This window comes from Ixodes scapularis, unplaced genomic scaffold (genome assembly GCF_016920785.2).
Source record: "Ixodes scapularis isolate PalLabHiFi unplaced genomic scaffold, ASM1692078v2 PGA_scaffold12__126_contigs__length_90152505, whole genome shotgun sequence".
NCBI lineage: Eukaryota > Metazoa > Arthropoda > Arachnida > Ixodida > Ixodidae > Ixodes > Ixodes scapularis.
In genome coordinates this window covers 21,320,600-21,346,364 of record NW_024609838.1, presented here as the reverse complement: position 1 = coordinate 21,346,364, position 25,765 = coordinate 21,320,600, and the positions used below count along the sequence as shown (strand labels likewise).

At 48.3% G+C, this 25,765-nt stretch overlaps 1 protein-coding gene across 1 annotated transcript in view; it reads right to left on the bottom strand.

Annotated features, from left to right (window-relative positions):
- Nucleotides 1-25,765, bottom strand: part of LOC8027745 (phospholipase A1 member A) — a 65,554-nt gene that overhangs the window by 12,039 nt on the left and 27,750 nt on the right.

Sequence of the window (25,765 nt, the reverse complement as noted above, 5' to 3'; positions counted from 1 at the left end):
TTGTCCAAACGGCGACTCCTCCTTTCATCCCTCCCAGAGAGGACCATTCGGTGCACACCAAGTTGCGTCTCGAAGCAGCAGCCGCAGGGGCGATGACGCACAAGATGGGAAAAGTCCAAGGCGTGCGCCCAGCGAGGGAGCAGTACCCCAACACCAACAGCAACGCCGCACACAAAAAACAACAAAAAAAAACATTCAAAGCAAAAACAAGAAAAACAAGCACTAAGGGTTCCGAGGCACCCTCCCCCCACCCAAAAAGAAAAGCAAAAAACAATAAAAAAAAAATATGCCGGGAACGCCGATTTCGGATCGCTACCCCCCTCTTCTTCCCTTTCCCGGGTTACGGAACGCCGATTTCGGATCGTCCCCCCTCTTCTTCCCTTTCCCGGGCCACGCACTCTACGAGGTTCCGATCCCATCGGGTTACCTCCGGCTACGCGTGTTGTAGCTGTGCCGCGGTGGTCCCAGGAAATCCTAGATCGTTGGCGCCCGCGAATGCCCCTTTGCGGCCGCTTGACCGGCTCATCCCCTTCCCTGGGGAAAAAGGGTTTCAGTTCGCCGATGTGAACTGTCCCGCGGACGAGATCAGAATTCTGGTCCCTCAGCGTGTATGTCAGTCGAGACTTCTTGGAATCGATGACAAAGGGGCCAACCCACTTGGGGGCCAACGCCGCCGAGAAGAACTTACTCGCATCGCTCTGCACGTGACTTCGCCGCAGAACGGTGTCGCCCACCTCGAACTGCGCATCGCGGTGCGCTTTGTCATAGGTGTTCTTCTGCTCCGCCCGCGCGCGAGCCCTGTTTCCGCGGGCGGGGTCCAGCGCCCGCGACAGTCGCTCTCTTGTGCGCGTCGCGAAGTCCTCGTGCGAGGGCACCGATCTGGCCGCGCTCTGTCGCGGGCGAAGAACCGCATCGGTCGGCGTAGAGAGTTCTCTGCCGAAGTTCAAAAGCGCAGGCGTGAACCCAGTGCTGCGGTTGAGGTTGGACCGCAATGCAAACGAAATCGAATCCAAATGCAGATCCCAGTCCCGCTGCTTTCGAGCATACGCCCCGAGCAGCGGCTTGATGTCGCGGTTCCGCCGCTCGGTCACATTTGCTTGGGGATGGTAACACGAAGTCTTACAATGCTTAATCCCGAGGGCCTGGCAGGTTGCCGCGAAGACTTTCGAGCAAAATATCGAGGCGTTGTCACTCACCAGTCTCTCGGGGAACCCGTAGCGACACCAGACCTCGGACAGCCTGCTCAGGACTCCCTTGGCTGTCACCTTCCGCATTGGAAACATCTCGACGAATCCGGTGAAGTGGCAAGTGACTACCAACACATGTTGATAGCCTCCGCTTGACCGCGGCAGGGGTCCCATCAAGTCGCAGGCCGCGATCTCCCATGGCCGCGTACTCACGATGGGCTCGAGCAGGCCTGGTGGTCTGCCGCCCCTGGGCTTGCGCTCTTGGCACACTGCGCAGCTACGGACATAACGGCACAGCTGCCCCTTCATGCCCGGCCAGGTAGCGAAACGGCGCAGCTTATGCCACGACTTCGGTGCACTGCCGTGACCGTCCGCATCGTGGTAGTGACGCAGCGCTGCAACTCTGAGATCGCGGGGAATCACGGTCTTGAACGACTCACTTGAATCGCTCTCTTCCGGGAAGTAGCGCAGCAGGACGCCGTCCCCATCGATCAGGTAAGATTCCAGCTCACCTGCTTCGATGTCTGACTCCTGGGCGATGGCACTTGGCCCTCTCGGTGTTCCGGAGTGCCGGAGCGTCTTTTCGCCCGTCTGGTCAGGATCCATCTCTTGCCTGAGCCGGTCGAAGATAGCGCGACAAAACGAATCGCTCTGCTGTGCTTCGTACAGTTCCGTTCGGTTGAACGCCGGTCCCAGTGAGGTAATCGCCTCAGCCAGCTGCGCGACGCCGCCACAGTGGGGAGCGGAGCGCGAGGCGGGATTTCCCGTCTCCTGGGGGATGGCCCCGCCTCCGAAGCCTGCTGCCTCGCGCGGTGGGGGATCCACGGGTGCGCGGGAGAGCGCGTCGGCCACCACATTTGTCGTGCCCTTCCGGTACCGAATTCGGTACTCGTACTTCTGCAGTGTCAAGGCCCAGCGCGCCAGTCTTCCGGCGGGTTCCTTGATTCGGGAGAGCCACGCGAGGGCCATATGGTCCGTCTCGATCGTGAATTCCGTCCCCTCGACATAATGATCGAACTTCTTAAGAGCAAAAATGATGGCGAGGCATTCGCGCTCACTCACCGTGTAGTTCTTCTCTGCCGGGTTCAGCGCCCGGCTGGCAAATGCCACCGGGCGAATCTCTCCCCCTGTCTCCTGCAAGAGCACCGCGCCGAGTCCTTGGTCGCTGGCGTCCGTCTGGATCGTGAAGGGCCTATTCAGGTCTGGCAGTTTGAGGGATGCTGTACGCGCCAAGGCCTCGGTCAGCTGGAGGAACGCCTCCTCCTGCGGCGCCTCCCAGCTCCAGGGAGCCGCTTTCCTCAGCAATTGCGTGAGGGGTGCCTGCATGGCTGCGCAGTTCGGGATGTAGGCTCGGTAGTATCCTATCATGCCGAGAAAACGGCGCACTCCCCCGACATCGGTAGGGACTGGGAACTCCAAGATCGCCCGCAACTTGTCCGCGTCGGGGGAAACTTTTCCTCTCTCGATCCGGAAACCCAACAAGCTGATCTCAGAAGCTCCAATTTGGGCTTTAGTCGGGTTTAGTGTGAGGCCGGCGATCCGTAGTTTGCGCAACACGTCCTCAAGGTGACGAAGATGGCCCTCGAAAGTTTCCGAGTACACAATGATGTCGTCCAGGTACGCGAGCGCGTGCTGCCACTTGGCATCTCCGAGCACCCCGTCGATCAACCGCTGAAATGTCATCGGTGCACCTGTTAATCCGAACGGCATCCGAGTGAACTCGAACAAGCCTCGGTGACACACGAATGCAGTTTTGCTTTCGTCGCCCGGGCTCATCTCCACTTGGAGGTAGCCTTTGCTTGCGTCGAGGGTAGTGAAATACTTCGCCTTCCCCAGGTTCGAGATGATTTCTTCGATGCTCGGAAATGGATACGCATCTTTTACGGTCACCGCGTTCAAGCGCCGATAATCGACGCAGAGTCTCGATGTTCCGTTCTTCTTGGGCACCAAAACCACCGGGAATCCCCAGGGTCCTGATGACCGGCGAATGATTCCCGACTTCAGGAGCTCATCGACTGCGGCATCTATCGCGTTTCGCTTCGCCAGGCTTACAGGACGCGGATTGGACTTCCAAGGGCGTGCGTCCCCAGTTTCAATGCGATGTTGCACCTGCTTAGTGCAGCCCGGCTGTTCGGTGAACATTTCGTCAAAGTTGTGCAGCAAAGCCGCCAACCTCTCTCGCTCTGGTCGGGACAGTCCATCGGCATTGGCCAACGGGTGGCCCATTTCGTCGCAGTGCTCGGCGGAGCTCGGAGTTGGGTGACTCATGGGCATGGCGTCGTCGCGGTCGGTTCTTTCCTGTTCTGTCGCTTTTCCCAGCGCTGCCGCCATGGCCCCCATGGAGCGCTCTCGGAAACTTGAAAGGGGTGCATGTGCCCCCTCTCGGTACCCGCCACTTGCCACGTCAATGATGATGCCAGTGTGGGCCAGGAAATCCCGTCCCAGAATGATGGGCACTGTCAGCCCGGCCAAATGGACGAACCGCTGTCTCTGCGCGCGTTGATTCCAACGTACCACGAGACGCACTGCTCCCCTCGAAGTCGTCGACCCACAAGCCAACTGGAAAGTGGTCTCCCCATGCCTCACCCGAACGGACTTCTGTTGGAGATGCCTGAGGACCTCGTCCCCAATTAGCGACGCACTAGCCCCGCTATCCAGAAGAGCTGCGAACTCCTTTCCCGCCACCGTCAGGGAAATAAATGGGGCCGCGGTGCTTGTCGCTGGTCCGACTCGATACGCCGTCGGCACGCACACGGTCGAAGGGGTGTCGGGGACCCGCTCGTTGGTCGGTTTCGCCGCCGATAACTTTATCGGCGGCCTCCTCCGTTTCCCGGAATCTCCCTTGTGCAGTCGCGCCTATAGTGCCCGATTTCGTGGCACCGAAAGCAGCGGCCTCGCCAACCTGGGATAGGATTCTCCCCAGTGGGACGTCCGATGCGCTCACCCCTTTGTGGCAGCGGGTCGGTGGCAGCCTGCTCCTGGGCTGCGGCGATCCGTGGTGCGCCGGTCGGACGGAATTCCGTCGCGTGGACGGCCGCGCTCCCTCCTCGGCGCGATCCTGGCTCCAAGGCGTCATCCGTGAGCTCCCAGGGATTCCCGCTCGGCTCCCCGCTGGCCTCCGCCATTGCGGCCTCCCCCCGTCGATACCCACGTGGCACCGGCCCCTGCCACGCGCATCGGGGTTCGAGCGTGTCGATTGGTGCTGGGGGAAGGTGGTACCTGCGCTCCGCCAGTATGTCGGCCTGAACCCTGCGCGCCTCCTGTGCGAGCTCACTCAGACTTCCGAATGGGCGCCCACGCAGATACCGCGAGAAGGTGGGATGCGCCTGCCTCACCACCCGCTCGACCTGCTCCTGGTTCGTAGCATTCGGATCGGCGATCTGCAGGAGTTCCTGCATTGCCCGCAAGTACTCTCCGAAGGGCTCAGCGGGAGCCTGCGTTCTTTCCTCCAGTTCCCTGTGCATTCTTGGCAGGTAGTCTGCCGGCAAGAACTCTTGTCGGAAGAGGGCCGTGAACTCGTCGAGTGTTCCGGCTGACTCGCCCACAAGGCGATGCCACCTGGCTGCTGGGCCTACAAGAGCCACCGGCAGAACTCTGCCTAGCGTCTCCTTCTCTGTCAGGCCGGTAGCCTTCCGATATCGCTGGATTTCCAGCAAGAAGTCGGTCGCGCTCAGAGCTCGATCGCTGTGTCCGCTGTACTCCGGCACCGGAATGCGGATGAGGGTTCTTGGCGGCGGCGTTTGCCTCTGCATGCTCTGTAAGGCCTGAGTGAACGCCGCAACCAACGCCGTGGATTCACGGGACATCTCCGTGCTTTGCGGCATAAACACGACCGGCGCTACCGTCGGCGTGTCCGGACTCGGCGCTGCGGTCATCGCCGCGCCGTTCCGCTCCGCCAGCCCCGTCGACGTAGCGACGTCGGCCAAAAACATTAAATCCGTGAGGGCGAAATTACCCGTGGCCATCTCGAACAGTTGTTTGGACGTACCCTTCCCACTTTCGCAGTGCCGCGGTATAAACTCTCCAACCAGGGGGACCGCCCCGCGTGAACTTCCACGCAGTGTCGTCGACGGACGTTGCGACCGTAATTACGGCTCGCCTGCCCCAACGTTGATGCGCCATTTGTAGGAAATCGCGTACCGCCGCCGATTCGCCATTTCCCACGTGGTCCGTCAACAACCCGAGTCCAGCCTGGTTCTTTCACGGGAGCGGGATTCCGCTCCCCGTTTATTCGTACAATAAAATACAACACTACAAAACACTCAATCTAAACTACAAATACAAGCTACATTACACAATTATTTACAAATGCACGTTCAGGCTAAAGCTAAACACAAAGGAGGCCTTAGGCCTCGCGTCCCGCGATATCCTAGATCCGGTCGCCACCCACTTGCCTGCCTGCGTCTTGGTCTCGTCCGGAGTTCTTAGAGGCCTCTCGCCCCCTGCCCCACCGAGTATATATCTCGATGGGCGAGGAGGTTTCTCCTCGCCTGCCACGGGGGCGCCTGCAGCGCCCTCCAGTGGCTAGGAGAGAAAGCGGCGCGTCGGGAGCCGAATTCGAGATCCCGATCGACCCCGCGGCAACACGACCATGTGATCGTGTAGCGGCCAAGATTGGCCGAATGGTTTGATGGGCGCCCTCGTGAATTCACGGTGCGCCATAAGCTTCTAGCTTGACACAAAAGAACATATTCGCGAACAAGTGGTACCCAGTCGCATATTTCCTCGCATTGATAACGCCTCTGAAGGTTGTGGGGATTCCTGTGGTCTCCCTTCCCTGATGGCTGTGATAACAGCCGCGGGTCGGAACACTCGGCCTCCTTCGCCGTGGGCTCCGACCTGTTCGTGAGGCGGAGGGTCCTCTGTCTGGGGGGCCTTCCTCTCACTCTCTCTCGGGGGGACCGATTCCCGTTCCCCCGCTCGGATGCGGATTAAAGGTAGCGCAAACCATTGTCTGAAATGGGGAAGAGAAACTTCTCCTCGCCGATGCCCTTTCCCTCTCAAAAGTTCTCTTTCCCCTCGCTCAATTGGATCTGGCGCGACACGTGACCGTGATCTTCCCATGATCCCGCGCGATTCGGTCGTCTGCTCGAAATCAACGCCATCACAGGCGATGCGGCGGCTCTGTTGTTCGCGGCCCGGCCGTAGGTTTTTTATATTTTACCACAACCTCAGCGGCAACGGGATGCCATCGTGCTGCGCTGTATATATCACAAACAGCATTGCGAAAGGAAAGATGCTTTTTTGCCGTCCCGACGGGAAAGGAAAATCTTCAACGGCAAAGACAATGGCTCCACCGGATCGGTTGGAACAGTTTCGAGTGCCTCCGAAGGAGACTTTGCGAGGTAAGTTATTGTCAAACTGAATCGTATTACCTGTCTCTTTTGGTCTCGCCGATGAAGATCGCCTAGTACGGTCATGAGACGAGACAGACACGGAACTATATGACCGTCACGAAGGACTTAGACACGTCTTTTCGCGCGTATTTGAGCATAGAAACTGACTCGCTCACTCTTAGCTCGCTTGCATTGAGTCGGCCGAGTTTAAACGATGCGCGAGAGACTAGGGTACCACTAATATAAAAAGGGTTGTAGTGTTACCGCGTGCATCTTGCGCCAGTGAAAGGAGAGTCACCAATGATTGAGCACCTCGCGATTTTGTTTGTGCAACATATTTCCGCGATCGGTGCTTCACAAATGGCAACTAAAAATTTGCGATGCTGCATTTATTTTTCAGGATCACTTCACGAACGATCAGTTTGTACCAGTGATCTTGGCAAAGACTGGCTTCAAGAAACTCAAGCCACACGCAGATCCTTCTATTTTTTCACACCGATCTCTTCCGAATGTGCAATATTTTGCCTCGTAGCAATAAGTATTTTCTCGTCTTCATCTTTGTATGTGATTTGTGTTTTGTGATGAATAAAACATCAGTTATTGACAGTAAAAAAAAAAATTCTCTTGTCTTTAAAAGGCTTTGCTGAAGGATCTCTCTGTCTTCGCTTTGTAACTCACGCAGTAAGGTACGCCCGCGGGTGTGCGGCAAAGCTTATGCGCTTTGAGAGTGAGCTCAACGGTGTACCTTGCGCGTGAAAACGTCAAAACACTAATATATGTGATAAATGAGAACCGTGCTGGCAAGGCAACCGAGCACACGCAATTTTTCATTTTAACGGAGCGGATTCAAGTGAGTGTATTTGATCATTTGACGGGCAGTTTTATGCACGAGGCGCGTAAACAGCAGACGTCGCATATTCCTCCGCGCGCATGTTCACAGTTGCAGGTAGTATTCGACGCTTATAAAATGTGTATGAAGTAAACCAAGCTGCTGGATTGACAAAACGATAGGTGATGATAAAGATTACCGAAAAGTCCTGCTTCACACGCGTAGTGGTGGTGTCATTTATTTGCAAACTCCAGCAACACCGATTCTCCAAATGCACTTCGTTCAAGATACTAAAATGTTTTAGTAGAGCGTACGCTAAGAATTGCGAGCCTTGCGGGGGCCTTCCCAACTGAAGCTCAAAGCGACGGCACGAGCTCCCTCTAGCAACGCAGTTCTTGCCCACGAAATTCTATTTAGACGCAAGGAGAGGTGCATTCTATCGTGTGCCTGCTCTCAGCTTTTGCTGCAATAAACGGGTAAACTAAATATATTTTCGCAGTGCACGCTGATGTTCCAAAAAACTCAACTGCTCTTTTTTTTTTAATTGTTTGCGTTTAGCGGAATAGGAGAAAGCTTGTCTTCACGTCCGAGCGATTCCAACTCCGCTCGTGCTATTATATTTGCCAATAGAGACGTCTTCCTGTACTTTGTAACTCCAATAAAGGTGAACAAACGCTAGTTTAATCATGTTAGGAAACAAAACTCTCTTCATATTTGAAAAAAAAAAAAAAAAAACTGGTCCGCCGTATTTCATAAAGTGAACGCTCGGCACCCGGTGGTGCCCGGCACACAGGCGCGCGCCATCGCGTGCCTTGCGGGCCCGGCTCAGACATGGCGGCGGGGGGTGTGGGGCGGACAAAGGGCGAGGAGGATTGCCGTCGATGGAAAGGAGGAAAACGAGGGGAGAGGAGGAATTGCGCTACTCTTAATGCGGATAACTGCGGACAGGCGAGGAGGTTTCGCCTCTTGTTTTCCCGCTTTCGGGAAAGAGACTTTTTAGAGTGCCTTCATGTTCAAAGCGGGACATGAAGGCACCCTAGACTCGTCCGGTGACCGCGAAAGAGATAAGACGTGTGTCGGTGACTTCCCCGATGCTTCCCCGGTCTTAGCTCTCCGGAGCCCCGCGTCTGGCAGGTAAGGACCTTTTTTTTTACCTTGCCGGCGCGGGAGGCATTTTGGATGGGGGCATAGTAGTTCATTTTAAGAGTGTTCTAATAAATGCTCTTGGACTCTGTCCTTACTCTGGTACGTGTGTCTTCTCTTCCGCTATAATCGAGAGTGTGAGACAAGGTAGACGATCATTGGAACCGACGGAGGTAATTTATGGAACCGACCCGCGGTAATGTAGCCCTAAACGTCGTCCACATTGCCACGGAGATGTGGGGACCGCGCTACTAGGTTTGACGTCTCCTTTGAGATCGCCGCCGCTGTTGAGATAACCCTTTGGTCACTTCATTTCATTTCATTTATTTATCCCTTAAATGCCCACGTGGGGCTTTACATAAGGGGGGCGGTCAGTATTTCTAAGATTTAAGTACACGGTACAAACAAGGAAAACAAACAAAAGATAGCAAAAACGTCAGTTACGAGCCGTAAAAGGTGGCAAGTGCTTCTCTAAATTTTGAAGTGTCCGATATGGTTACTATTGAATCTGGCAGTTTATTCCAATTGGTAACGGAAAGCTGCAGGGGAGAAAATTTAAAGGTATTAGTCCTGGGAGTGGATAAAAATAGTTTGCAGGAATTATCTAAGCGACGGGAGATATGAGGAGCGGGTATACAGTACAAAGTTTTCTGGAAAGGAAGATGGTAGTAAAATTTATGAAGAATAGTTAAGGCGGATACAGTCCTACGCGTTTTGAGAGAGGGGAGACCAAGTTGAGCTTTAAGAGTGGTGATACTAGTAGGGAAGGTATAATTTCGATGAATAAACCGTGCTGCGCGGTTTCGGACTGCTTCTAACATATCTTCTATAAATAACTGATGGGGATTCCAGACAGATGAGGCGTACTCTAACTGGGGACGGACAAGTGAGGTGTATGCTAATAATTTAGTTTCCTTGGAAGCAAGGGAGATATTGCGTCGCAGAAAGCCGAGAGTCTGGTTAGCTTTGTTAATAATATGGGTTATATGATTTTCCAATGAGAGATTGCTTGTTAAGTTAACACCGAGGTACTTGTAAGTTGGTACATTTTCTATCGTATTACCGGAAAGGGTGTATTGAAAGTTTATTTTGTTATGTTTCGTAGTAAAGGTCATTTGTTTGGTTTTATTTACATTGATTTGCATCTGCCACCTTTCACACCAAGATTCAATGGCACATAGATCAGCTTGAAGCTGCGCACAGTCAGAGCGATTGGTTACTTTAGAATACACAACACAGTCGTCAGCATATAACCTAATTGAAGACTTAATTAGCGAAGGTAAATCATTCACATAAATGAGAAATAACAAAGGACTCAGCACGGTTCCCTAAGGTACTCCAGATTTGACCACTATAGATGACGAGCAACTATTGTTAAGGGTGACATATTGTGTTCGGTTTGAGAGGAGGTTAGCTATCCAATTAATCAGAGTTCCATCAATTTGAAGCGATCGTAGTTTTAATAATAAACGTTGGTGAGGAACCTTGTCGAACGCTTTGGAGAAATCTATAAAAATAGCATGCGTTTCTGCACGAAGATGTTGGTTTTTATGAATGTCTGTTACGAATTCGAAAAGTTAGGTATCACAGGACAGAGACCGCCGGAAACCGTGCTGGTTTACAAAAAGTAGACCATTATGAGCCATGTAGTTCATAATATTTGAGTAAATGATATGCTCCATCAACTTACTTGCAACACAAGTCAGAGAAATAGGCCTATAATTGCTGGGGCAGTCTTGGTCACCGCTTTTATATATTGGGCAAACCCTAGCATGCTTCCGGTCAAGGGGTATGTCACCGGAGTCAATAGACTGTTGGAATATTCTACATAAAAGAATACTAGAAACTGATTTGGTTAATTTGAGCAGTTTAGTTGATATATCGTCCGGGCCTGGGGCAGAATAATTGGGAAGGTTGTCGATCAGTTTCTCGATGCCAGGCGGGGTAATATAAATAGAGTCCATACTGGCTACGGTTGTATATTGAGGGATGTGGTCGGGTAATGGAAAAGACTCTTCAGTGAAGACGTCGCCAAAATAAGAGTTGAGGCTCTCGCAGCTTTCTCTTTCCGAGAGTTACTTTCCGTCTGAGTCAACAATGCGGGGGGATGGTCTAATTTGCTTAGGTTTTATAGTTGATCAGAATTTTTTGGGGTTTGTTTTCAGCAAATTAAAGAGGTCGATATTAAAGAGCTTATGCTTAGCCTTCTTAATTTCGTACTTACATCTCGAAGCGCATTCTCGGTATTTAGACCACGCTGATGGGGTTCTAATTTGTTTTGCGCGGCTGTAGAGCCTTTGCTTTTTGTTCAGGAGCCGTTTGAGACTGACTCTATCGGTACCTGTGTTGGTAGCTAGCAAAACCCCACAAGGTATACGTTCGATCTTCGCTTCATCTGTCTCGTTTCTTAACTCCACTTTGGCGTTAACAATAGCGGACTGGAATAACCCGCCTAACAGTATTGTGACCCAGATAGATCATACCACAATCATATCGCAACTAAGTAACCATTTGCAACTGCACTAATTGTTTTTTTTTTTCTTCTCATTTATATGCTTGTTTGAGTGCTGATTTCTGTTCCGATAAGCCTTTACCTAACAATGTTTCAATGCCCCACTAACCCCTTCTGTAATGCCCGTAAGGCTTGCAGGGCTTAATAAATGATGAGGATGATACGCCAACCCATCGCCCGTACACGGAAGCGTTTGCAAACAGGAGATGTGGGCATGGTGCATGCGCAGTAACAAGTTTTTCGTAGAGCGAAGCATCTGCGCAAGCGCTGTGACGTCAGCACCAGCGTCACCGCCTTGGAGTGATTTCAGAAATATGGCGATAACGATAATAAACTCCGGACATGGGGAAAAGGGTGACAAAGGACAAACACAACAAGTCAAAAGTTGTCCTCCTTGTTCCTCTTCTCCAGGGTTTATTATCGTTATTCTTGTCCAGCTCGCTCGCACCTTCGCATTATCCATTCATTCATTTATTATTCCTTGAGGGCCCGTTAAGGCATTATACAAGGGGGTCAATAACACACTAATAATCATCGTTTAAAATAAATTAACACTCACGGAGAGGAAGCCAGCAATAGAGGTGAATCAAAGCACAACAAAATACAAGTAGTTATCAACATTACAGAATATTATTAATATCTTTAACGGTATGCACTGTGAACAGTAAAAAGAAAGAAAAAAAGGAGCAGATAGACATGTTTGTAAGTTCCAGGTAATTGATCAGTTCTTCGGCAAATCTATCAGAGTTTGCCTCGGTTACAACGCCATCGGGTAATTTATTCCAGTCCTTGATTGTCATGGGCAGATAGGAATTATAAAATGCTACAGTTGAACTAAAAATCGGGCGAACTTTGCGGAAGTTATCATGGCGGAGAAATATAGTGTGGGTGGAAGGAAGCGGGACGCTCTAATAGAGGAATTGTTATAGTATAATTTATGAAACAGGGTTAGTCGAGAAAGAATGCGCCTAAATGAGAGTGAGTGAAGGTTAGCTTTGTTCCTTAGGCCTGTTACGCTAGTGAAACGAGAGTAGTCTGTAAAAATGAACCCTAATGCTCGGTTTTGAATTGCCTCTAATTTCATAATCAGGTGATGCTGTCATGGTGACCATACAGAAGACGCATACTCTAGACGAGATATAACAAATGTTATGTATGATAATTGTTTAATTTCAGGTGACGCCAGTTTGAGGTTGCGCCGAAGATATCGATGAAGTAGCCTTCGATAAAATAAAATCAATCTGAGTTGCCCAAGATATATCACAGGTTAAATGAACGCCGAGGTATTTATAAGATGTACAGGGGTCAATTATTGTGTCGCTGAGTTGGTATGAAAAGAGTTATGGGAACTGCGATCTGGTGAAAGACACTAATTTTGTTTTATTTACATTAACTGTCATTTGCCATTTTTGACACCATTCTTTTATTATTAGTAAGTCAGCCTGTAAGAGTAGGTGATCATTATTATTACTTATTGGTCTGTATAGAGCACGGTCGTCAGCAAAGAGGCGAATTTCAGATGTTAGGTTAACAGGAAGGTCGTTAACGTATATTAAAAACAGCAAGAGGCCAAACACTACCTTGGGGTACACCGGACGTTACACGAAAAAGAGGTGAACGGGACTCGTTTCCAACAGTATATTGTGATTGAAAAGGTTTACTCCGACTTAACATAACAAATTAATAACAAAAGGTACAGACGTTTCGCCACCTATGCAGGTGGCATCTTCAGTATACACTTGTGTATACTGAAGATTTTGTGCAATCGGATAGGAAATTTTTTATCCAAGTGATTATTGAATTATGAACACGCAGTTGGGTTAGTTTTTGTAGCAGACGTTGGTGGGGCACTTTATCGAATGCTTTATCGAAGATATTGGGCGATAGTTCGATACATTACGATCCCCACTTTTAAAAATAGGGATAACTCTACCAATTTTCTAGTCAGACGGAAGCTTGTCGAGATCAAGTGACTGTTAAAAACTAAGGGTTAAAAATTGGGATGAGATATGTTGTGTTTTTCAGCAATTTAGAATTTATTTGGTCATGACCGGAGCTAGCAGAAGTTTTGAGATTTTCTATCGCTTTCACTATACCCAAATATGTTATTTCGATAGAAGGCATAGCAAAATGAGAAAGGTGATTTAGGAGAGGAATATTGTCATTGTTTTCTAGTGTAAATACTGAGCTAAAGTAAGTATTTATTAGTGAGGTGCTTTGGCTATCATATGCGGGAGCTCCCTTCATATTAGTCAGGTGGATGGATTTATGCTCTTCAGGATGAATGATCTCCCACAACTTATTAGGCTTATTCTTTAAAATGTTAAGAAGGTCGAAGTTAAAAAATTTGTTCTTTGCATTTTTCACTTCTCTTTTATATTATAGCAGACGCGTTGTAATTATTCCATGCGATAGTACTGTCCTTTTCTTTAGCTTGCCTGAAATTTCGTTTCTTCCTAGCATTTAATTTGGAGATTGTCTTGTTGTACCAATGCTTTGCATTGTTTGTTTTAATTCCGATGGTTGGAACGCACGTGCCAGTGAGAGTTGTTACCCTGTTTTTAAAGAGATTCCAATTTTCCTCAACTGTTCTTTGATAAAAGTTGATATGAAAAGTGTCATAAAACTGTTGAAGATTTCTATTAATTGTATCATAGTCAGCTCTTTAGTAGTCTTTAATAAATTCATAATGACATGATCTGATGACGACGTCAAACTGCAGGTTTAAGTGTATAACATTGTGGTCACTAATAGCGGGAAGATGAGTGATCTTATTCACGAGGCACAGGTCAAGAATGTTGCTAGAGTGATGGCTAACTCTTGTTGGTTTAGTTATCCCTTGGAAGAGGTTAAACGTGAGAGTTAGGTCGATGAACTCATTATCAAACTGATGACCTGATGACAGAGAATTCCAATCAATATTCGGAAAATTGAAGTCGCCAAATAGGATGACCGACGCTATTGGTTTAAGGTTGATAAAGATGAACGAGAGGGAGTCATGAAGTTCGCTAATGAAACTAGCGTGATGATCGGGTGCTCTGTAACATACACCAATCAAGATATCGAAAAATTAAGAGTGAAGTTGAAGGCATACCATCTCAAGGTCACCTGGAACATTAACTTGTGACGCACTAATAAGATTATGGATAGCGATTAGGACACCGCCACCTCTCTTTGTTAGTCTGTCGCATCTGTGTAAGGTATAATTCATATTGGGGGAACACTTCTGAGTCAGCAAGTTCGGGTTTCAGCCACGTTTTTGTCAGAATGACGAGGTCGGCAGTGCATGATTCAATTAGTGACAATAGGTCGTCGCGGTTTGCTAAAATACTTCTTATTTTTGTAAAAACGACCGAACATGACTTGGTGTTTCTGCGTACTCGGGAAGACTGCGATACACCATGGGGTATAATACACCATTCACACGGCCAGCCTCAAGGTACGTTTAGGTACTTTTAGGTACCCAAAGACACCTTCAGCTACCTAAAGGTACCTAAAGGTATTTTTGCAATCGACGAATCTGCCCGCTCTCTTGGTTCGCGACCACATGCCACACGCGGAGGGCCGTGAACTGGTTCGCCGCAGATCATAAAGGTGGAAATGGGGTGTAGGAAGCCGGCACAAGACTAACGTATTTTACCATTCATTCGTCCCTAAACCTTCTTTGGAATGAAACCACCTTCCGGCGTCTACGTATTCATTGTTAACGACCAATTGTTTAAAAGCGCTATTAACACCCTTCATTGTTTTGAGCCTCCACAAAACAAAGGCATATGAGAAACCTTTAGCAAACCGTTACCGCGTACCGCACTACCGGGGAATTTCGAAGCATGGTTTGAAGCGCGCGCCCGGGTGGCATATGATATACCATGACCGTGAGGCACGCGCTTAAAAAGCATGCTTCAAAAGCTTTGGTAATGGAGTACGCGGAACACGGCTGCGGTTTGCTAAAAGTCCCTACTCTAGCAATCCCGTCAGAAATCTGATTATGTATCCTCGAGAGAAAAAGTACACCGTAGACTCTAACCAAATTCTTCAATGTGCCCGACGTTTCGAAGCCAGCTCGGCTCCTTGTTCACGGGTGACTGTATATGGGCCCAAAGGTAAGCAACCTGCCGTCGTTCTCTTATCTCTTAGCTTTGTTTTCTTCTTCTGTTTCTGTGTGTGGCGTCTTTTAGTCCGTGTATGTAGCTGCTTGGAAGCGTTCCGGTGGATCGGTTCAGGTTGTTGCTTGTATTTTGTATGTGCCAAGATTCTATTAAGAGCCGCTTTCTCCAGTTTCTTTCTGTGTCGAGGATGGAGCTGCTGTTAAAGCCAATGGCGTGGCCGGTCTTCTGAGCATGTTCCGCCAGCGCACTGCCTTGGATGTCATTCTTCTTTACGTCATACTTAAGTCTACGCAGACGTTCGGGAAAGTTCTTCGTTTCCCCCACATAAGAGGCGTCGCATTCGGCACAAGGAATTTGGTAAATCAGGCCTTGAGCTTTTTCTTTTGGTGGACGATCCTTTGGAAGAGGAAGAAAATGGCCCAGAGTTGAGACAGGTTTATGCGTAACTGCAATGCCGTACGGTCTCAAAACGCGGGCTAGGACCTCGCTCGTGCCATAGAGGTACGGGACGCACATGCGGCTGGATGTGTTTTTGTTTTTGGATGTAGGAGGGTGACGAAGTTGCTTGTATATTTTGTTGACAAATCTCGTGGGGTAGTTGTTTTTCCGAAGGTCTCGCCTTATATTTTCGACTTCCATCTTAAAGGGGCACTGACACATCAAAGTCATAATTTTTTTTATCATCCGAAACGATTGAAAACGATGCCGGGACATTACCCTCAAAATTTGAAGTTTCGGAATTCAGTATTTGTGAAGTAAAAAAACAATTTCCAAATGCCGAATTCGAAGTTCCCGCGCGAGCGGCGCCGGTGCGTTGACGTCAAAAATTGCGGAGACCTGAGAGTCCCCTTTCTTTCACCACTCCCTGCTGTTGCCATGGCGACCCAAAGCGAGGAGGAAAGGAGCCAGCGCCGGCGTTGCGGCGGACCGGTTTTGAGAGGTGTCGCCTGTTTTCCGTTGGAGGATACAAATCCAGGAGACGGCACCACAACGAACTCCCGATTTTTGGTATTTCAAAAAGAAGGGCCGTAGTGCGTTCGCAATTGCGTTAAAAAAACATGTTTTAGGATTGCCGTAATTAAATGTTATAGAGATGTCGGGTACAAAGCTTCTAAATTCCATGATTCTTGACGTCACCGATCAAAAGAAGCGAGGAGGGGAGAGGCGGGAAAATCAAACGCCAAAAATAAAAAGCCGCGCGCGTGCGCGGGAACATTTTTTTTCGCGATGCGGTTTTTTTTTTTGCGTGTCTATGACTGCAACTTCCATCGTTTTAGACAATAAAAATAAATACGATCTTTGGGGTGTCAGTGCCCCTTTAAGTGACTTCTTTGTTGAGCAGACCGTGAGGGCGCGTCGAAAGAGCACCGACACTACAGAGGATTTGTGAGTTGTAGGTTGGTCTGACGAGAAGTTTAGGTAGCGACCGGTGTGCGTTGCTTTCCTGTATACTTGGAAGGATAAATGGTTCCCTGTTTTTTCCACTGCCACATCCAGAAATGGAAGGCACCCGTTATATTCATGTTCAACCGTGAATTGAATGTCTGGATGGATGGAATTGAAATGTTTGTGAAGGCGATCGACTTCGCTGGACTTGGCAACACAGAAGCAATCATCCACGTAACGTAGAAACAGAGTCGGTGTGGGAGAAAATGTGCTTAAGGCTTTTTGCTCGATGGCTTCCATTGTGAGGTTGGCTACAGTGACGGACACCGCGGCACCCATGGCTGTACCACTACTTTGCTTGTAGTAGCGACCATCGAAAGAAAAGTAGGTATTTGTCAGGCACAGCTCTAGTAGCCGACATATCTCATTCACCGAGAGGTGTGTTCTTTCAGGTAGAGTCGTGTCGGCCTTGAGTGCCGTTCTGACAACAGACACCGCGAGTCGAATGGGAATACTCGTGAAGAGGGATACCACATCAAATGAAACAAGGCACTCGTCGTCGTTCAATTGCAGGTCTGAAGCGAGTTCGATAAAGTGGGCAGTGTTCTCGACATGTGTGTTGGTCTTTCCCATGAGTGGAAGAAACAGACAATGGAGATAGTTTGACAGTGCTCGTAATGGCGACGTTGTAAAGTCAACTATGGGACGAAGCGGAATGCCACACTTGTGTATTTTTGGTAAGCCGTAGAACGCAGGAGTCGATCCGTTTCGTCAGATAAGACTAAGGTAGAGAGCCCGAAACTCCGGATATTTGTTGAAGACGGCGTAAAGCGCTTTGTTTAAGATTCCTTGAATTTTTTGATGTCGGGTCTTTCGGTAGCATCATGTACGCTTTGGTGTTCAGAAGTGCGTGCACCTTCTCCTCATAGTCTGTGCGGTCCATCACCACTGTGACATTCGCTTTGTCAGCAGGAAGAATTACGATGCTGTTCTCTTCCTTTAGCTTCCTGAGGGCGGACTTTTCTTCTGTGCTATAGTTCAAATGCCTCCTTTGGTTTGCCTTTGAAAGTACGCCGATGGCTTTCAAGCGAGCTTCTTCGCGGATGCAAGGGTCTAGTTTGTGTAAACCTTCCTCAACAGAAGCTGCCATAAGTGCGAGAGGAGGATGAACAGTAGTGAAGTTAAACTTCTTTCCTTTCGCCAAAACTAGTGTCTCGGTTGGGGAGAGTACCTTCGAAGAGAGGTTTTTGACGAAACCCTTGTTCAAAGTTTGGGGGGTGTTGGGCCGGCCTTGGAGAGAGACAAGCTTCTTCTCGTGTTCCAGTCCTTTCCTCAAGGTGGCCGAGGAAGCAGCAGACTTAGCAAAATCATTGATGGCCGGAAAAACCTCGGGCACACGGTGTTCAAGTTGCCTCCGTAAAAAGAAAAGATCAAGGTGTTTCCTTCGAAGTGTTTCGCGGCATTCTTGTGTTCTGGCGTCTAGTAGACGACGCTCGGCTTGGTCGATGATACGATGACCCTCAGCCGAATGAACTAACCTCTTCAGGCGTAGGCTCTTCGGTATCAGGTGAAGATCCTTACAAATCTTGTTGAATGTGAGGTGAGTCTTGAAAACGGAAACGGAGCTTGTCAAGTGCACATATCGTTTTGCAAGTTGGACTACATTAGGGCCGTAGTCAGCGCATAATGACTTAAATGTAAACATTTCGGCGGAACTCCGCCTGGTTAGGTAAGCAATAAGAAAAAATACACCGTAGACTCTAACCAAATTCTTCAATGTGCCCGACGTTTCGAAGCCAGCTCGGCTCCTTGTTCACGGGTGACTGTATATGGGCCCAAAGGTAGCAACCTGCCGTCGTTCTCTTCTCTCTTAGCTTTGTTTTCTTCTTCTGTTTCTGTGTGTGGCGCCTTTTAGTCCGTGTATGTATACTTCGTTTCAGCTTCCGTCCGAGCGCGGCAGATGTTACGAGCAAAAGGGCCAATCAAACAGCGTAAAGAGCGCAACGTCATGGCGCGCGCTCTGCGCTTGATAGGACTAGCCGGCGAAGGAGCACGCACAGAGAGCACGCTGGTCCTATCAACTGCAGAGAGCACGCCATGACGTTGTGCCTCTTTCGCTGTTTGATTGGCCCTTCGGCTCATAACATCGACCGCGCTCGGACCGAAGCTGAAACGAAGTATAGCTGCTTGGACCTGAACCGATCCACCGGAACGCTTCCAAGCAGCTACATACACGGACTAAAAGGCGCCACACACAGAAACAGAAGAAGAAAACAAAGCTAAGAGAGAAGAGAACGACGGCAGGTTGCTACCTTTGGGCCCATATACAGTCACCCGTGAACAAGGAGCCGAGCTGGCTTCGAAACGTCGGGCACATTGAAGAATTTGGTTAGAGTCTACGGTGTACTTTTTCTTATTGCTTACCTAACCAGGCGGAGTTCCGCCGAAATGTTTACATTTATCCTCGAGAGCGTTGTTGTCTTATGTTTCGGGAGCTTCCTCTGTTGTTGCTGTTGGGGGAAGAGGGGGCACTGTCAAGCAGTTTTGTACTGCTCCCCCCCCCCCCCACCCTCTCTCTCTTCTTGTACAGGGTGCGGCCGTAAAAACTTTCACATTTGACACGCCTAGCAAAAATCGAATTTCAAACGTACATACCTGAAATTGGGCACACGAACGTCGTTTATTCCAAAGTTTTTTGCCTATTTTTTTCAGACGTCAACTCTGGAGTAGCAAATTTTTAGAAAGATAACAAAAATGGCAGACGTGCATTTCCTATGGCCTATACCCGCCCGTTCGCCGTCTGCTATCTAATTGGCGACGCCGCTCCCAGATGGCGTACTGAACGCAAAAACGCGGCAAACGCCGCACAAAAGGCTGGTGTCGGGAGAGATAATCGCGATAAAAAGTGATTTTACCGAAATATGTGAACGATTATGCCCTTTTACTTGAAATTTAAAAACTGGCGGTCGTTCTCGTTTAATAAAAATATGTTCTAAAGCAGACGAACGTGTGTCTTCCTTTGTCGTCTGCTTATCTGTTGACGGGTCCGTTCCCGGTGAAAGCTCAACTTTGGAATCAAGAGTGCCGCTGCTGAGGCATCTTGATTGTTCATATTTATTGTTTTTGTTGCACTATCTTCTGCAGTTATTATCAAAATATTTTCCGCGCCGCCCTGCGATGCCGCAATACTTGGCAAGTGAGTGTGCCCATGCAGTCAAGTGGTACGTGGAGCGGAACTCGTTGGCCACAGCACAACGAAAATTCCGCACTGTATTTCATAAACGCCCGCCTTCACGCCCGACTGTTTTGATTTGGGCGGATCGTTTTGTGAGTGGAGAAGACTTTAAAAAGAAGAATACAGTCAGTGAACGTGAGAGCCTGCTGAAAAATGAGGAGCTCATGGAAGCGGTGCTTGCTGTCTTCGAGAGCGACCCGCAATTGTCAACAAGACGAGCAGCTGTAAATAAATGATATCGTCGCATCATGGTGTCTTCTTGCTTGCATGACGATCTGTCAGAACTTGACTTGAAACAGGTAATTTCAACAATCGTTCATATATTTCGTTCAAATCACTTTTTATCGCGATTATCTCGCCCGACACCACCCTTTCGGGCGGCGTTTGCCGCGTTTTTGCGTTCAGTGCGCCACCTGGGAGCGGCGTCGCGAACCAGATAGCAGACGGCGAACGGGCGGGTATAGGCCATAGGAAATACACATCTGCCATTTTTGTTATCTTTCTAAAAATTCGCTACTCCAGAGTTGACGTCTGGAAAAAATAAGCAAAAAACTTTGGAATAAACGACGTTCGTGTGCCCAATTTCAGGTATGTATGTTTGAAATTCGATTTTTGCTAGGCGTGCCAAATGTGAAAGTTTTTACGGCCGCACCCTGTATAAAGGAAAAAAAACAAAAAAACTTGAAACTTAAAATTACTGCCTTTTTTATTGTTGAATTTGTTGTTTTCACTTCCCTCTATAATGACGATAGCCCTGAGGGTATGTAAATAAATAAATAGACCAACTTTGTAGTTCGCGATTAGCGTGCCGTGTGTTTATCAGCTCTGCGGGGACCTGCTGCAAAGTCTGTAGAGGGAAGCCAAGCGAAAACTAGAACTACTAATTAAGCCACACTTCGGAGTGACCATGTTGGTGCTCAAAAATCATTGTTGTCAGTTGTCCGAAGCTCTATCTGAACTCGTACGAAGCTGTTTTTTGTCCAGAAATTTTGAAACAGTACGCGACAGAGCAAAACGATTTCGCCCAAGCTTCCTCACTCTAAAAAAAAGTCTGTGCGTCTACTTCCCCGCACAACACTCGGAGAACCAATCAGCGCAACTTACGGAGGCAGCTCAGCGAATGACGATGCCGAAACATTTATTTAGACCAAAAAACGCAGACTGACTTGTGACATTAAGCAATGCAAGCGTGACGTTTTGCATTGCTTAATGTCACAACTCAGACTCCGTTTTTTGGTCTAAACATATGTTTCGGCATCGCAATTCGCTGAACTGCCTCCGTAAGTTGCGCTGATTGGCTCTTCGAGTGTTGTGCGGGGAAGTAGACGCACAGACATTTTTAGAGTGCTGGTACTATATTTGAAAGTGAGGGCGGCGCATTTTGGAATCGCAATGGTCGTCAATCGACCCTTTTCAAAAACCCGCGCCTTCGCCTGTCCGCCATTGCTTGATCACGTACTCCGAGCACGTATTGGACACGAGTGTGACGTCACTGTTCGGCGAAGACTCGCATCCAATCACGCGCTTCGTGTCCAAGCAATGGCGACCGCCAATGTTGCCTGATGGATTTTTGAAAAGGGCCCATTGTTCCCGCTCTGCGCTAAGCACCAAAATGGCGGCGCCCACGGGCAAATCGGGGAACGGAGTGCCGCTGCGTAGCTTGGTGAAACCATATAATGAAACAGTTCGTATCGCCATCTTGTAATAAAAAAAAAAAAAAAAAGACGCGAGATTTTTTGATTTAAACGTAGATCGACCGTTATTCTGGCTCCGAGCGGGAGCAAGACTCCAGATTACGTCGTTTATCGCACCACAGTCGATCAAGATTATGATATATCGTCCATCGACAACAGAACATTTTCCTGGAAGAAGCAAAGCAGAGCACCTGTTATCCATCGGCCAACGGAACAGATTTCAGGGAATGGAATTGCTCGAGTGTCTGGCATTAGGATAACGTTTTCTTTTTTTAAAGAGGAGGGCACGACGTTAATTATAGACGGGATGACTATTATTCAGGGGCCATCGTAAGCTAGCCTCTCGAGTGTGATGCAGTCATAAGAGGGTTGATAACCGTCAGATATCACTGCAGTATCGAAACGAGACAAAGACGGCGATATTCTTTTTTACTTCGATCGCTGCGCCAATTGGGTCAAACGGCGCCAATGGGTTCACCCTGCTAGTCTTCTACATAATGCTGCAATTCACCAAAATGTGACGAACTTGCGCCAACGCTTCACCAAAAGCTCAATTTGGTGATTGATATGTCCCCTAATAATTCATGTCACGGTATATACATTGCCGGATCCTTCCAATATGTGAGGTGCCCATTTTGGACGATTTGTCACATCGGTTGTGCTGTTCGATTAGAAATTTGTAACAAACACGATAGCTCTCGGAAGTTCTCCAACTTGTCTGGCAAGTGCGCCTCTTAATATGTAACGATTGGTGTAATCTGAGCTAGTTGGTTACTCATTATGAAAAAACCAGCTGAACTAAGGAAAAGGTAGAGATAGAAAGAAAGACACCCGATCGCTGGACTACCAACTGTTTTTATATATAAACCTCCTCTTCATCCTCTTCCTCTCCTTCTGCATAATTCACTTCGTTCCCCCCTTTTCCCCTTTGTTTTACGTTTTATTTTACACGATGTTGACCCCCTCGGAGAAATAGTTTTTCTGTGCGCAACAAGGTGATTGAAGGTGCACTAACACACCCATCTCCTTTTTCTTCTATGGCAGCAGCTTCTAATATGTTTTCGTGTACTGCGGAGAAGCAACCATAGTGTGGGCACAACGATTCTGCGTGCTGTGCTTCGTTACAACTGATATGCGTTCTCGGGGAAAAAAAAAAAAAAACACCTTTAAAATTTGCTATTAAAAAAAAAGAGAAGAAGATTGGAGTGTGGCGCATGTTGATATGACAGTGCGACATAGCAGCAAAGTAGTAAAAAAAACAAAAAACAAGATTATTATGCACGACTGCAATGCCTTGAATAGCTGCGAACATTATTGGTTCGGTCGTGATTGTTTCCTCAGGTTTGAAATTTAAGAAAGAATATTTGAGTACACCGAGAGGGTTGATACATGTGTTTTTTTTAGGTTTATTAGTTATTTGAAATCCCTCGTTTTCTTTTTACCTCTCGTAGGGTTTTGACTCTTTGAGATTACATGTCACTCAATGAGTAGTTTCAATTAAAACTAGACTAGCTTTGGCTACGGATAAATGGACGCACGGAATCTACTGGATTTTGTTTAAGTAAACATGTTGATTGCCTAATAGAAATTTGGCATAGCCATGGGTCGTTGGTGTGCTAAAAACTGAAAGCTTCGTTGAAGTGAAATAAAAATCGCATATTATTAAAACTTTCAGAATTAAAAAAAAAAAAAAGATGCAGCTGCTGCTAGAGAACAAAAGCATACATACTGTAAGAATGAAGGTAAACATGTTCGGCAGATATCTGCCTGGTTGGGTGAATTTAAATGTAAAGAATAAAGAAATACGCCAACCAAAAAGTCGAAAAATTGTCCCAACGTTTCGAAACAGTTCGTTTCTTCCTCAGGGGCGACTAAACGGGATAATAGCTTCTTTGTCTTTCTTTGAACTGGCTATCTCTTCTTCTTCATTGTCGATTGCTGGTTGTCTTCGTTTCGCCTGCGCCGTCTTGATTGTATCTCGTAATCCATGAACATATAAACTGGGTAAGGTGCCTAGAGACCTATTGATGTTATTTGCGGTGTTTTGAATATGCCAGGATTCTATCAGCTGTCTTCTGCGTAGGTTCGTCTCAGTACCCAGAATGCTTGCATCTTCAAATCCGATACGGTGGTCATTAACTTCAAGAGATAGCCAGTTCAAAGACAGACAAAGAAGCTATTATCCCGTTTAGTCGCCCCTGAGGAAGAAACGAACTGCTTCGAAACGTTGGGACAATTTTTCGACTTTTTGGTTGGCGTATTTCTTTATTCTTTACATTTAAATTCACCCAACCAGGCAGATATCTGCCGAACATGTTTACCTTCAAGTCTTTGCTCCAAGACTTTGGGCGGGAGACAGCACAACTGGCGAAACGGTATGTCAACATAAACCGCAGCATCTCTTCATTCGAAACGCACCTGGAATTTACCAAGGCGTGCCGCGACAGGCAAGTGGTCCCTCAAAGTCTACGCCTCAAACGCCATGTTAACACACAGGAAGGCCACAAGATTGTGATGCGTGCAGAGCACCTGCTGGTAAAGGCGCGACTTCATGAATGCTACTCCACCTTGAAGAAAAAGCAGTTGGACTTGTTCTTTATACGTCGACAGCTAGAAAACCGTATTCCAGACATTTTCCCGTCATTGCAGCTGTTCGCAGAAAACTGCGCTCAGACGGTCTTACAAAAACACCGGAGGTCGCAAGTAAAGAAACTTTTGACGCTGAACAAAAGGAACGAGGCAAGACAGAAGATCGTCAATTCCGCATTTGTCACCAACCTATCTTCCAGGTCACTCTCCCCACATGAAGTTGAGGTTCTTGCAAGAGGGCACAACTACAACTTGGCCACTACACGGCTACCTCTACCCCGGATGGTCGCGGCCATAGAGGAGGGCGTCATGCACCTGGACCCTGACGTACGAGAAGGCGTCCGTATGAAAGCCATTGGCGTCCTGTCGAAGTCTACACGATATCGACCTCATAACCTTTCGAAAGAAGAATGTACAGCACTCCGAAGGCTCAAGGATGACAAAAACATTGTAATTTTGCCAGCAGACAAGGGTAACTCAACCGTCGTCCTTGACCGGGATACCTATGAAGATAAAGCCAACCAGCTTCTTGACTGCTCGGCTTACAAGAAACTCAAACGGGACCCAACATCAGCAATACAGAGAAACTTGAACAGGACCCTGGCGCTCATTTTCAAAGAACACCCGGAATCGACCTTTACCTGCGCCTCATCTGCAGAAATGGATTCGCACCGGGATTCTACGGACTCCCCAAGATTCATAAATCTGACGTTCCCCTGAGACCTGTCGTAGATTTTACAACATCACCACTCAGAGCATTATGCGACTATCTCCACCGAGTTCTATCTCCTCTCACTGGAAATACTACAACATACATACGAAACTCGTGTGAGTTCGTGGAACGCATATCACAGATAAAGGTCAGCCATGACGAGTGCCTGGTGTCATTCGACGTCATTTCCCTTTTTACGAATGTTCCCGTTCCCTTGGCCATCGCTGCAACCAAGGAAGCTCTCAAGAAAGACGAGGACCTGGACACCCGGACATGCCTCAGCAGGGATGAGCTATGTCGCCTACTTGAGTTTTGTCTCTCGAACACCTACTTCACCTTCAAGGGGGAGTTCTACCAACAGACCAGCGGAACGGCAATGGGCGCTTCCATCTCAGTCACAATGGCCAACCTGGCAATGGAAGCGATTGAGCACAAGGCGCTACAATCATTCAACCCCAAGCTTCAAATATTCCTGCGGTACGTCGACGACTGCTTCTGTATCATGCAAGCGTCAGAAGTGGACAACTTCCTGGCTCACTTGAACTCCATTGAACCAGCCATCCAATTCACGGTGGAGCACGAAATGCACGGCTGTTTACCTTTCCTTGACGTGCTAATCAAAAGACAGGGTGAGGCACTGAATTTCACAGTGTATAGGAAGCCTACGCACACGGGACGATACCTCCAATTTGATTCAAACCACCCGCTAAGTCACAAAGCGTCAGTAGTTTCGACACTTCTGATGAGGGCAAAGAATACATGTTCATCTGCAACAGACAAAAGGAAAGAGGAGCAAGCGATCACCCGTGATCTAAAAAATAATGGATACACAGGTAACTTCATTCGCCAGATCCCTCACCGTCTATAAACAGCAGTCGCTGAGACGGGCAACCTACTGGGACTGCACGTCCTAAACCGATTGCACGCATCAGCATACCCTACACAAAAGGGATAAGTGAAACACTATCCAGGAATTTCAAAAGAACACGTCACCGTGGCCCATAAACCTGTGACCACACTCGGGTGTTTTCTA